The sequence below is a fragment of the Ovis aries genome, chromosome 10, assembly GCF_016772045.2.
Source record: "Ovis aries strain OAR_USU_Benz2616 breed Rambouillet chromosome 10, ARS-UI_Ramb_v3.0, whole genome shotgun sequence".
Taxonomy (NCBI): Eukaryota; Metazoa; Chordata; class Mammalia; order Artiodactyla; family Bovidae; genus Ovis; species Ovis aries.
The window spans coordinates 83,776,482-83,790,886 of NC_056063.1; the positions used below are offsets into that span (position 1 = coordinate 83,776,482).

The 14,405-nt window shown below is 50.7% G+C and overlaps 1 long non-coding RNA gene across 2 annotated transcripts; it reads right to left on the bottom strand.

Moving 5' to 3' along the window:
- Positions 1-1,398: 1,398 nt before the first annotated feature.
- Positions 1,399-8,440, bottom strand: LOC105607413 (uncharacterized). Of its 2 annotated transcripts, XR_009595158.1 has the most exons (4): positions 8,012-8,440; positions 4,784-5,028; positions 4,043-4,090; positions 1,399-2,086 (listed from the first exon to the last, which is right to left on the bottom strand). It is a non-coding gene; the product is annotated as an uncharacterized LOC105607413 (long non-coding RNA). The 2 variants fall into 2 exon arrangements; XR_003590512.3 differs by having other exon boundaries at positions 4,784-8,440.
- Between the last annotated feature and the right edge of the window lie 5,965 nt (positions 8,441-14,405).

Here is a 14,405-nt window from a genome sequence, read left to right on the forward strand (position 1 = left end):
CAATGCCGGACGCTGCCTGTGGCCCAGTCGCCCTGAGTCTCTGCCCTCACAGCGAGCTGACTCGTCGCTTTCTCAGGCCACCCTTGACCAGAACACTTACAGCTCAGGTTCCCCAGGAAGCAGACTCGAGACACATATTGCACAGAGGAAGTCCACTGGGGACAAGGGGAAGGAGCAGAGCCCGCAGGGGGAAGGAAGCAAGACGGTGTCTAGGGAGGCAGAGCTGGGTGGCAGGTGCACTGAGCTTACCAGGGCCTTGGAGCCGGGACGGGGCTCGGTGATGGTCAGGAGGGGGCTCAGTGATTGTCAGGAGGGGGCTCAGTGATGGTCAGGGTGGGGCTCAGTGATGGTCAGGAGGGGGCTCAGTGAGAGTCAAGGTGGGGCTCAGTGACCGTCAGAACGGGGCTTGGTGATGGTCAGGAGGGGGCTCAGTGATGGTCAGGAGGGGGGTGAGTGATGGTCATGACAGGGCTGGGTGACGGTCAGGAGGGGGCTGGGTGATGGTTGGGATGGGGCTCAGTGGTGGTTGGGATGGGGCTCAGTGGTGGTTGGGATGGGGCTCAGTGGTGGTTGGGATGGGGCTGGGTGACGGTCAGGAGGTGAGCAACAGGGGCAAAGTGTGCATGCCCGCCTTGACCAGCCGTTGGACAGAGGTGTGTACACTGAACGCTCCTGTCTTCTCAGAGTACACTCGTTGAGATCCTCACCTCCTGGTGGTGGAATGAGAGAGTCGGTCCTTGGGGAGACAAGCAGGTTGGGGAGGTCGAGCCCCATGCCCTGAGGCAGGGCCCCTGTAAAGGGAACCCAGAGCCCCTGCCACCTTTCTGCAACGTGCAGACACAGTGTGAAGTCAGGAGTGGGGCACCCGGGGCTGCGGGGGGGCTTGCAGCAGAAACCCACCACACGATCCCCCTGACCTCCGAGCTCAGGACCCCGCCACACTGTCACCCCCACGTCAGACTCCCAGCCTCTGGAGGTGTGTGAATTTAAGCCCGGGTGGTGCCCGCCCCGGCCTGAGACCTCGCTGTTAGAGCCGCAGCAGCGGACTGAGGCAGGAGGCTGCCAGCAGGCAGGGCTGACCCCGGCTGAGGCCGCTCTGTCCAGGGGCAGCAGTTCCCAGGCAGGGACCCCCAGCGGTGGGGGACAATCCCCTGCCCCCCAGGGCCCTGGGCAGCTCTCAGCGGCCCCCACACCTGGGCCTCTGACTGCACCAGCTCCCCTCAAATAAAGCCACACCCGCTCCTGTGTCTCCCGGGCCTGGGTCCTCTCCACCTGCCACCACAGCCTGCAGGGTGTGACCTCCTCATCCCTGGCTTCAGTCGCCAGCAGCATCCCCAGGCCGCCTCCAACCCAACTGGTGCCTGCCTCACAAATAAATGAACCGTCCCATGAACAGCATAGTTTTGTTGGGTTTTTTCCCACACAAAATAAAACCACTCCTTACATGTTCACAGGGGCACCCCACTCCAATACTCTTGCCTGGAAAATCCCATGGACGGAGGAGCCTGGTGGGCTGCAGTCCAGGGGGTCGCTGAGAGTCGGACACGACTGAAGCGACTTAGCAGCAATAGCAGCGGTACATGTTCACAGGGGCTAATTATGAAAGAGGCAAAGCACGTCGTCTCTGTCTGCAGGCCCTCTCCGGAGCTCCGCAGCCGCGTGTGGCTCTTTCCCTCTCTGCACAGGGCTCCCTGCGTGCGCTCCTGTGGGGACCGGGGCCACGTGGCGACGCGCCTCTCTCCGCTCTGTGCATGCCACAAGCGTCCTGGACGCCTTCCTTCGGCGCCACAAGCCTGATGCAGCTGTGAACTGGACTTGAGAGTGCGGCAGGAACACGCTGTCTGGTTAGTGAATGTTTAAGGGCTCTTTGAAGAGAAGCTCACTGCACACACGACATGATACGAGACTCTGGGAATGATGAACCTCCAGATTTGGGGGATTCAAATCAGCACACCGGGCATCCCGTTTACGTCCTTGGTGTGTCCGTTCAACGCAGCTCCGGGCTCTGGGACATTTAAGAGCAGGTGCTGGAGGTCGGCCCATTTTCCAGTCCTGGCTGGAAGGCTTGCATGACCCAAAGCTGGACCTGAAAAATGTACTGTTATTTCTTATTAAATCAGGCTATTGGCCTGTTTTCTCTTACCGAAAACCCTCCTTGCAAGAAAAATGGAAACGTGTTGATAAGGGGCCTTCTGTGCTGGGTTGGTGAGACCTGCAAAATGAGGCTGAGAACTGGGGTCCCAGCACACCGCTGTTCTTCTGAATGTGTTCTCACCCAGACAAGTCCCCGGCATAGCTGAGTGATGAAGGGATACATGTTAAGGAACCTGATGCAAGAGACTGAAATGTTTCCAATTGCCTGAGAAAGGCATGTGTCTCTGACTTTGGGCCCAGAGCTCGGGGAGCCAGACGCCCTCTGAATCTAGTTGAGTTAAAACCACGGCTTTTTGGGTTCCCCGTGTGGGCAGTCGTGTGAGCAGTGAGTCTGGAGACTAAGCAAACAGTATCCACCGTTCCTGCCCTGGGGTGACCTCAGGGATGTCATTAAACCTCCAGCTCTTAAAATGTATAGTGTGCAAAACGCTGCTACTTTCTCACTTTCTGGGCATGTGGCAATAAGACCATGTTCTGCTACCTGGGGAAATACCTGTAGAAAATGACTTTGCAGGGAACGGAGAAGGCTCTTACAACATTCCAATCGCATTGCATGTGCCCAGGAAACACTAATATGGTCTGATGGTTGAGGCACTTGGGAAAAATACCAGTGAAAGCCTGGAAGGCTTCCCGTTGGCAGTGTCCACCTTCCTGTGCGACCACGGTGTGACGTGAAAGATTAGGCCTACTATGCTGTTCATGCAGAAAGGAAATTTCCCCTTTTGTCTTTCAGAGCAGATCACCTCAATTCTCTACCTGACTGCCTGGGTAACCTCTAAAGGCGAGAGTCGCATTCATCATGCATTGAGACTCCTCGTATATAACTGTTCATCTTGAGAAGACAGCTTATGAGCCTCGTGAAACGGCAGGATGCTGACCAGCTTCTTCGTCAGCACATGAACGGATCAACCGCTTGACTCTCCATTCAAGTCAGGAGAGGCCAGAAGGGTTACTGCTGCTGTCTGCTCATTCTCCACGTGACCCCAACAAACAATATAATCAGATCAAAGTGATGGTCCTGGCTTTCAGCTGAAGGAGGTTTCCAAATAGCTAAGAACCCCAGGGCCTCTTTCTTCACTGGGAAAGAATTCGCCTGCCAATGCAGGAGACGGAGGTCAGATCCCTGATCCAGGAAGATCTCACGGAAACTAAGCCAGGTACCACAGCTAGTGAGCCTGTGATCCAGAGCCTGGGAGCCACGCCCAGAGAAGGCATCGCAGTGAGAAGCCTGGACTCTTCAGCAGAGAGGCGCCCTCGCTCGTGGCAACTAAAGCCTAGCCACACAGCGGCGAAGATCCAGCGCAGCCCAAAGTAAATGGAATAAATAAATAAAACTATTTTTTTAAAAAAGGAATCCCGTCGCCTGCTGAGCCTACATTCACCCCTCTGACTGAGACAAGGGAAGAGGCCTTGGAGGCCCCTGTCAGGTCCCAATGGATAAAACTTCCGCTGTTATCTTTGGTTAAAGACGCCTGGTAAGATCACGAGACCCCTTTGACACTGGACCACGATAGCGATCTGGGAGCATCTGCCTCCCTTTGCAGCTGAAAATGACACCACACGTGACTTCCTGTCCTCAGACCCGGGAGACATCACTGGGGCAGGGCTCGGTGGCCACGTAGCTTCCATCAGCCCCTTGGGCCGGGCGTCGTCTCTCCTCGCAGTGGACACACTGGGGGCCCCACTGCACAGCGCTACAAATACTTCCTACCTCCTTCCAAGGATAATTTGCTTTTATTTCCATTGGTGGCTATAGCGTAAACAGAGCATCTTTTTAAAAAGTGAAAATCTCGAAAAATAAACAGAATTAAAAAAAAGAAAAACCAGCCTTCCAGGAGAGCAGACTCATTCAAACTTTGCTCCCTGGGGTTAATGATATGATTCATACCTGTTGTTCTCATATCCGGTCCCCCGTCGTGCAGAAAACACACTACAGCTTAGAGAAAAATAAAATACAGTCAGTTCTATTCATCCCTTCCCTGGCAGGAGCAGTTAAGCTGTGGGGAAGGCACCCTTAACCTTGCAAACTACTGGAGTCCTGGGCAGATAACATTCTGACATTAAATTTGTAACACGTTGTACCTGAGCGAGGGATCAGAAGTAACATAATGGTCTTTCAGGAAATCTGTGTCATGACTAATTGTTACCTTCACCCAGTCTTTCAAAATATTTTATAAATGTTCAGTGAGTATCTGAAGTTGAATTCGAAAGTTAAATGCTTAGAGATGAGAATGTAATTATTGGAAGAGACGTCAATTTGATGTATGCTTTCTTTTTTCTATATTTTAATGTGAGGTGATATGCGTTTTTCTTTTTAGAGGAACTGTAATATGATATCTGGGCTTCCCTGGTGGCTCAGAGGTAAAGAATCTGCCTGCTAGTGCAAGGGACTCTGGTTCCAGCCCTGGTCGGGAAGATGCCCTGGAGAAGGCAGCGGCTACCCACTCCAGGATTCTTGCCTGGAAAATTCCATGGACAGAGGAGCCTGGCGGGCCACAGTCCACTGGGGTCGCAAGAGTCGGACACGACTTGGCGCCTAAACAGCAACAGTCTGATTTCTACTGTGGTTATAATGGGAAAGGGAGAGAGGAAGAGAAACATCAGCCACGAAAGCGGTAGCAACACTTACCGTTGACGCCTGAATCCTGTGACTGCATGATTTAGAGTGGAGCTCGGAGATCGTCTTGCCGCCCAGCGCCTGCATTTCATAGTCCAGGGAGTCGGGCATGGTTCCCAGCTGAAGGGTGTCCTCAGAAGGCGTGCTCACGCCCCAGCCCTCCGTGCACGGGACCTGATTTGGAAACAGGGACTTTGCGGGTGGAATGCAGGTAAGATGAGGTCCTAGGGTGGGCCCGAGTCCAGCAGCTGGTGTCTCTATAGGAAGAAGGGCAGCGACATGGACACTGGCAGGTAATGACACGGACCCTGGAGTCATGTGTCCGTGGCCCAGGGGACACCCAAGACTGCTGGCCACCCCGGAGCCCAAGGGACAGGCCGTCAGAGCCTTCACGACCCTGCCAGCACCTGTACTCTAGGCTCCTGGCCGTCCACGTGGCGAAAGAAAGGCTTTCCCTGCCTTCCCTGCACCAGTTCGCAGGGATCTGTGAGCGCAGCCCAGGAAACTTCCAAGGGCACCAGGGAACTCGGCAGTGGGAACGGAGGCCAGGGTCTCGTGGGAGCTGAGGCCAGGTGCGGAGGGCAGCCTCTCCACTGGGCCCTCTGGTGTCTCTCAGCTCAAACCATCACACAGAAATGCAAATCTTTCCTTAAGATTCTCACCCCACCCCAAAAGTGTTTCCACCTTGTATGAGTTACCTTAGGGGCATTGCATTAAGGAACCTGCGTTAAGGATTTGCATAAAGGTTGTTACTGAGAGAGCTTCTCTGGCGGATCTGAAAGAATCTGCCTGCGATGCAGGAACCCTGGCATTTCAGTGCCTGAAACGGGCTCAGTCCCAGAGGCAAGCCACAGGGTGTCATGAGGAGGTGGGAGGGTGCAGGTGAGTCCTGGGGCCAGGGGGGCCAAGTCCTGCTGGGGAGAGGCCCCAGAATCCTCCACTGAGGGGTGAGGAGCTGGGCATCTGATCGCGTCTCAGGCGCCTTGTCCGCCCCTTCCCTGCTCTGCCCTCTGGGGATGTAGCGTATTCCTCTGGACAGAGGATGTCTACGGGCAAAAAGACTCAGCCAGCCTCCCGTGTGTCTGCACCTGTACTTGGGGTGAGCTGGGGGATGTCGAGGTATGGGGATGCAAGCTGGGGGAGGGGCACACCCACAGCAACCTCTGAGCATCCTTTCCCATCAATGTTTACACAAACAACCAAAATGCAATCGTTCTGAATTGAAGGCTGGGTGTGGAGAATAAGGAACCAGAAAAAAAAAATTTTTTTTTTTAGTTCCACAAAATTTTTTAAGAAGAGAAAGTTAAGTCAGGAAGGCTGGAATAGTCAGAAGTGAGATAATCAGTATTGGCAAAAAAATATATATTAGTACAGGAAGAATACAGATGCCCTCAGTGAGTCTTCCAGAAGCACAGCTGGTCCTCATTAGCCATGGATTCCGTATCTGCAAATAGATCAGCCCATTACACTTCTCTGTAACCCCCAATACTGTGTTACTCACTCACTTACGGACATGGACGTAGTTGAAAAATCTGAAGTGGGCCTGGCGGGCGTGTTCCCAGGTGAGAACACACAAGGGACACCCTGCCTTTTTTGAACTGTGGTGTCGGAGGAGACTCTTGAGAGTCCCTTAGACTGCAAGGAGATCCAACCAGTCCATCCTAAAGGAGATCAGTCTTGAATATTCATTGGAAGGACTGACGCTGAAACTGAAACTCCAATATTTGGCCACCTGATTCGAAGAACTGACTGACTGAGAAATACCCTGATGCTGGGAAAGATTGAAGGTGGGAGGAGAAGGGGGCGACAGAGGATGAGATGGCTGGATGGCATCACCAACTCGATGGACATGGGTTTGAGTGAACTCCGGGAGTTGGTGATGGACAGGGAGGCCGGGCGTGCTGCAGTCCATGGGGTCACAAAGAGTCGGACACCACTGAGTGACTGGTCTGAACGGAGCTGCCCTCCCGCACCAGCCCTCAGACTGGAGACCGGGGTCCTTTCACGGCATTTAGCACCACACTTTCCACGTCATGTGCTTTTCTGGGTGATGTTGCTGCTTAAAACGGCTCTCAAGTGTGGCCCTGGAGTGCTGTCTGCTCTCCCTAAGTATGAGAAGGCTGGGACAAGCCTTGCGGAGAAAACCTTTGCCAGTTCAGCTTTGTTTGGGACTGAATTACAAGGCGGTTGACCACGAGTTCAACCTTATCATTATTGAACCATCGGTGTCTGTTAAATAAGGTACCTTTAAACAGAAACGTACATAAAACAAAGGTAGGAATCAGTTGGCTGGTGAAAATGTCATAAGCAGAAGCTTGCAGGAACTGTTTTCTACAGGAATGATGGTTCTTAAGTATTCCTGAAATTCACTAATTTTGTGTTCATGGTGACTACAGAGCTTAACCACCATGAATAACATAATTTGTACTACGAAAAGTTTTCAGCAAAAGATACTTAGTAAACTCTCCCTGTCCAAAATACCACTGCAAGCAGTCTTTCAGTAAAGACAGTACTGTCTGGCATATCATATTCCATTTTACCCTCGTCGTACCATTGATTTTAGGTACGGCAAAGGGTGAGAGCAATTTTTCTCATTTTGTAGAATCTCCCAGGTCATACTGGTAAGGTCCTTGGAACTGATAATAAACCAGTGCACAGAACACACACAAATGGTGGTACCCTCTTTTGGTTTAAGCGCAAGGAAAATCAGGTTAAAAGTCAAGCCATATGTTCATTTATCCAATTAAGAGAGCTGGAAGAACAACACGGGAATGAAAAACAACTGGTTGCTTACAGAGCTTATTCCCTAAGAAAACAAACTGTTAAACAGAGGCAGAGAAATTCAGAAAGAAGTTGTTGCCAAAACTCAAGGGCAAGGAGAGGGTTCTGGACATTTAAGACCAAGGCTGTGTTTAATGACAGATTTCACATCTCTTAGCTATTTTGCCTTGAAGCTCCCAGTCCCCTCAAGGCAAAGTACTGGCGTTTACTGTTCCTAATTGCTGGTTTTAGCAATTCTTCAGGGGATAAAGGGGATTCTGTGAGCACCCAGCCAGGTGGAGGCTAACATCTGTCCGGTAATCCTGGGTGTTCACCCAACATTGACCCCAGCCACGTGCTTGTTAGGTTTCACCTGGTTGGAGAAATTCAGATCACGGACTCTCTCCACCATGGCAGCCCCCCAGTCTGACAAAGACAGGGATTCACTGCGTCAAAGGGCGAGCGTTCTTACCGACTCACCAAGCAGAATGTTCGTGTTGTTGGAGAAGGTCTCAAAATGCAGAAGAGCCTTGAGACTTTTGAGCTTTGGGCTCTGCCAGCCGGCGGTGCTTCTGTTCTTGTTTCTGTTACTGCTGTTTCTTAAATATTCACCGTGAGTTCCTCTCCAGAGGCCACTGCACGTTTGCATGGGGTCCCAGAGCGCCTGGGTGGCTGTGGTGAGGAATACACGCGGGCTTCATAGACTGTGGCCTTTGTTCAACGTGTCCCTCTGTAAACTGAAACCTAGCCCCTGCGCTAGGAAAGGGAGTGGCTCCAGAAAACCCTTTCTCCACCCCAGATGCTCACAGCGCCTGACCCCTCTCCGTCCTGCAGGCCTTCCGCTGCCCAGCCCCAGCTGAGCCGGAGCAACCACAACCCAAACTGCTATTTTTTCAGGGACAAAATAAGACAGAGACAAAGGGCCTGGGCGCGAGTTGAATGAGGCTGGAATGCTGCTGAAAGTTCTAGGTCGCCGCCATGGACTGCAGGGCAGAGCTGTGAAGAGTGGGAATCTTTTAGTGAGGAGCAGTCACGTGGGGAGCTGCTGAGAGCGCAGAGCTGGTTAAGGGGCCCAATAAAGCAGAAAATGCAGGAGAAGAATAGCACGGCCGAGAAGAGCTGGAAGAGATTTAAAGGATGTGTTTGAGAGTCTGGAAAGCCAGGCCCAGACTCTCGTGCCTCAGAGTGGCCCCTGGCCAGTGAGAGACAGTAGCACCTGCCAGTGAGGCGATGGCGTCGAGTGCTCAGCACGGCAGCTCTCTCTTCCTCCCTTCCTCCCTCCCTTCCTTCCCCCTCGTGCCTTCCTTCGTTTCTCTCTTTCTTTCTCCCTCTTTGTCTGTCCTGAGGATAATCTTGGAAATAATGGCGTGCTGAGACCCACAGGAGGCCAGCGGCTCAGCGCCACATCAGGAGACTAGAGACCCACCGTGGGAGAAGCAGGGACACAAGCTGTGAGCTCCCGCGATGAAGTCTCAGGGGCCAGAGAACTTCTGTAAGGGTGATCGCTGCGGCTTCTTCGTGGTCTTGGAAAAACAGAGCACAAGGGAGGACGGCAGAAAACAAAAGTGAGCAAACAGCATTTCAAACCCCCAAGGAAACGAGACTCCCGCAAGGCAAAGGGCAGGTGGGTGGATTCAAAGCGATCCCTGGAAAGAATCTAGCAGGTTATTATAATAACGTCTGAGAACAGCCAAACACAATGGTCACTAAGTTCCAGTAAGAGTCAAGAGGACGTCCTGACAGGGTTAGGAAACTCAGGTTCCCGAGTTTCAGAACACTGCGATGTTTCATGGAGCAATCAACTGGACTTCTCCGGCGCCCAAGATGATTGATGGGTTTTCTATAGCATCAACCATCCTTATTGTTTAAACACGTGTTGTTTAGGGTATTATTTACTCTTAAAGCAGCGGATGAACGGCTACTTTTGGTCCTTTCCATAACATTTCAATAGTTCAATCAATAAGCATGGAACACTGAACAGTACTTGCTGGGGCAGGAGGGTGGGGGGTCGGGTGGGAAGGAATGACATAGGATCAGGAGGAAGCTTTGGAGATGATGGACCTGCATCAGCTTCACTGAGGGGTGGCGACCGGTGTGCACTCGGCCAGATCTTAGCAAGCTGCACACTTTAAATATGTGCATTTTGTGATTGCTAATCGCGTGCCAATAAATCTATTAAAATCAAGTGTTTTTCTTCTCATAGAGCGAGTTGAGTTTTGATGTGCACGGTCTGGCTCAGTCACCGAATATGCAAAATAGCTCACTGCATCCAAAATCTTGCCAGCACTTCTATCACTTAATGATGAGCTCAGAGTAAAGTTTCCAGAGCTTATCCGAGGGCCCGTCACACTCTGAATCACAGAGCCACTTCCTCCTCCATCGCCGTTATAGGCACTCGATTCACGTTCCGGGGATGCGCTCTCAGTACCACTCCACTATCTCGGGAGGCTTTCGTCCGCGCGACGTGGGACGCAGTGAACAAACCGGCTTCTGTGTATGAACATCCATCTCATTTCCTTTTGGTCTCGGTTCCCGTGTGAAGACTCACTCGGTTGCGCTGCATCTATATCAAGTTGACTCATTTCTATTTTAAGCACGGTCCTGACTTTCAAGGAAGAGCAGCAGAAAAGGAAGATGGCGTCAGCAATGCAGGAAGCCGGCGGCTTTGCACGTGGACCCCGAACCTGGTCTCTCTCGGTGGAAGGCGCAGATGAGGCTTCAAAGGCGCGATGACTCAGAGATGCTCCCCGGGGCCTGACCAGCGCTGCTGGCGCCAGCGTGCTCTGAGGGGGGCGGACCTGGAAACCCTGTCCTCTGGCATAGAGCGTGAGGCGGGGCTGACTGCGCCCCAGACGCCCAAGCCCGGCTCCCAGGCGTCCCGTCCAGGCTCCCACGAGGCCCCGCCAGCGGGATGCCTTTCTGGGGGCTCACCGTGGAAGCCTGGGCCCCCTTGCCCCAGTCATCAGAAATCGCTGGAACACTGAGCACTGTGTGTGCTCTCTTCGACTTTCCTTAGGGAATTTGAATAAAACCAGAACAGGATTAGAAGCAAATATCCAGCCCACCAGGGGCTCCAAATCACCCACTTCCCCTGTTTGGGGAGAAACTGAGTAATTAACTGATATTCAGGCCTTGCACTTTAGCCAATCTGGTCAAACTGAAATACCTTCTGCTGTGAAAATTCCCTTTTAAAAATACTATATATAGAAAATATTCCAAGACTTTGAGCCAGCATTTTGCTTCTGGGAATCTATTTTAATTCCACAATCAGAAACACATTTGAGGATTTATATAAAAAATAACTTGTGATTTTTCATCAGAATAATATTTGTAATACAGTTATAGTAAACGACAGTGTTCACATTATTCACATTAATGGAAAACTGGAAACATTACTGGTCTGCATGACACAAACCTGCCCTGATATATCTACCCCATAAAAGGCACAGGCGTTAAAAATTATGTTTACTAAGAATTTTTAAAGATATAGAAAAGAATATTCAGAAGAACGTCTGAAAGTCATAATAAGAAAATTCAAAGTCACGCAGAAGTGGATAAAGAGCTGAGTTGGTGCCGGTACAATATCACAATAATGCCTGACACGTGTTCAATCAAAGTTCACTGTCATCTCAGCCAGTCCCCAGGTGCACGTTTCAGAAAACCCAGAATGTGAAGCAAAGTCTTCAAAATAGCGTCTCCAGTATTCTTATTCTTGTGTGTTGTGTACATTTGCTGCAGTGAGTTTATAGGCCATTTGTAATGATGACCTTGGATGCGAGACAGCAAAAGAGACACAGATGTATAGAACGGACTTTTGGACTCTGAGGGAGAGGGAGAGGGTGGGATGATTTGGGAGAATGGCATTGAAACACGTATACTATCATGTAAGAAACGAAGTGCCAGTCTATGTTCGATACAGGATACAGGATGCTTGGGGCTGGGGCATGGGGATGATCCAGAGAGATGATATGGGGTGGGAGGTGGGAGGGAGATTCAGGATTGGGAGCTCGTATACACCGTGATGGATTCATGTCAATGTATGGCAAAACCAATACAGTATTGTAAAGTAAAATAAAGTAAAAAATAATAATAATAATAATAATAATAAAATTTGTGACCAAAAAAAAGGGGAACTGCATCTGCTTAGTTACACATTCTTTTTTAAATGACAAAGGATGAATTCTGACATTCACAAGATGAGATTTAGAACCAAAGCAAGCATGCAGTGAAAAAAAGCCATAATATAGCCTCCAAATGGAGCGATTGTCTTTCAGAGGTTGTTCGTTTCACTGGATGACAATTATTCTGATGTTTTCAGTTATTTAAATTTGCTGATTAATAGCTGGACACTGCGTGATTCAGACATTGTGACTTCCCCAAATGTATGGATTGGGGATAAGCTGTGTATGTGTGTGCACGTGTGTGTGGAAAAGAGAGAGAACACATACATTTGTGCGTTTTCTTCTTAACTAGTGCATTTTACCTGGTTCCAGGAAGTATTGAAGTCGGAGTGATTCCTGATGAGCTGTCACCAATTATGCATAAGCAGAAAACCAAGTGGCCTGCTGGGAGGAAACGCCACCCCCCACCCCCCAGGTTGCTCCGAGGCCTCTGGTGGGTGTCTTTGACCCTTGGGGCTCTGCAGTGTCAGCCTCTTTCGGGGTCACTGTGAGAGTTTAGCAGGGTCACTGACTTTTCTCTTCCATGAACGTGCTGATGGGTGCTGAAGGAGCCCCTAAAAGTGGGCTCCTTCTGAGATCTTGTGAGGACATGGTTTGCAGCAGCCCCCGGTGGTGGTCTGTGCACCCTCCTTTATCTCTGTCTGGTGGGTCACGCTGACATCACACTGGGGGCCTTTCTGAAAGTGGCCCTGTCTTATCCTGAGCTTCTGTGGTTTGGATGTCTCACCCTGAAAGCCCACACTGCCCAGGGACGACACTGTTACAGACGGAACATTTGGTTCACCCAGCCCCTAGCAATTCTCAGAATACAGGATGGAGTTTTCTGTTCCCATTTTCATTTCTTGATACTTGCAAAGAGCATTCATTCCAGGGATAAACCACCCATAATAATTAACCAGACAGAGCGAAATCATTTGTTACTCAAACCTTGTTACTTCAACCTACTTTATTACCAAAGGAGAAAAGCCACTTGCTTCCTACAGATATTGCTACACGGTTGCAAAAGAGCAAGTGGGTTAAAGTTGTGCTTTTTTCTTTTTTTCCCTCCAGAAATTCCATTTGCCAAAGCGCCAGGATTGCACCATCCTTGTTGCTCATGTTGACAGCTCTGCAACAGGAGGTGTTTTCATAGGCAAACGGGCTTGCAACATCAGACCCCTCTTCCAGACGATGCTGCCATAGCGACCAACATCGACAGAGTCAGCAAAGAAAAACGGCTCCCAGGAGCTTTGCAGCAAGATCTGTGAGCATCCTTGGGTTTCTTTGGGGAGAATTTTACAACCGTGCTTTCTTCACCCACCCTTTAACTAAATCAGTAAATATGCATTGAGAACCTACTGTGAGCAAGGCACTCTGCTGCATGGGAGAGAAAATGCAAAGATGGAAAGAAGACAGTAGGCACGCTACAGACGGAGATGTGCAGGGAACAGAGAAGGCCATTCCCATCCAAGGGAAATTCAGATGAAGCCAGGAGCCCCGCCCTCTTGCTGACCCTCCCATGCCACCTCCTGGCCCCGCCCCCGGCCCATGGACCAAACGTGACCCAACTAACTTCCTAGATGGTCTTCTTCTGCCCATTCTTGTTCAAGTCCAGTAAGTTCTCCTACAGCGATAAGTGTGATATTTTAAACGCCCCAATCTGATCGCCAAAATACCTGCATACAACTCTGGAGTAGCTTCCCATTTTATTTTAGAATAAAGATCAACATTTGCTCCATGGCCTCCAAGGTCACGGATAATCTGGCCCTGCCGGCTTCTCCAGGCTCCTGCTAACCACGGGTTTCCTCTGCTCAAGCCACAGTTTTGGGCTTTTTGATGATATGTGTTCTTTCTTGTCTTAGAGTCTTCAAAATACTGTTGCCCCCAGCCCACCCCACCGGAATCCTCTCCTGAGCTCAGGTCCAAGTCTCTGACCCCAGATAATCTCCTCTGAGTTGCTGGCCTGGTGACATGATGCATTGCAAGAGTGTTCTGCATTTGGGGCTGTTAGCGCTTATTTTAATCAGACATAACTGAGTGTGGCAAAAAAGTTGAAATGCCAGTGGCTTAATACCATCAATTTTTTATTTAAAGCATCAAGAGCTGAACAGGGGGCTCCCCGGGAGGCTCAGCTGGTAAAGAACTCACCTGCAATGCAGGAGACCCCGGTTCAATTCCTGGGTCAGGAAGTTCCTCTGGAGAAGGGCTACCCACTCCAGTATTCTTCTTTGGAGAGTTCCACAGACAGAGGAGCCTGGCGGGCTACAGTCCATGGGGCCGCAAAGAGTCAGACATGGCTGAACGACTAAGCTCAGCACAGCGCAGAGCTGGAGAGAGCCAGGGAGCTATAGGGAAGAACCAGGGAGCCGGGGTCCTTCTAGGACCTTCCTCTCATCAGACTCCGCATTGGGCTCTGATCCGCATGATGGCTGCTTGAACTCCGGGAGCCAAGGCTCTGTTCTAAGCAGCAGAATAAGGAAACAGAAAAGATAAACAGTGAGGCTCATGCCTCCCGTTAAGGCTGCATTCCATAAGCTGCACATGATGCTTCATCTTATAAACTATTGACTAGAACTTATTCACACACCACCGCTAGCCAAAGGGAAGTCTGAAAAATGTAGGTGATGATGGGTGAGCCCTGTCCAGCTACAAGTAAGGGGATGGACCATTTGGTGCTCTTCTTAAATGCCACCTCCATCTCTGAGGACCTTTCC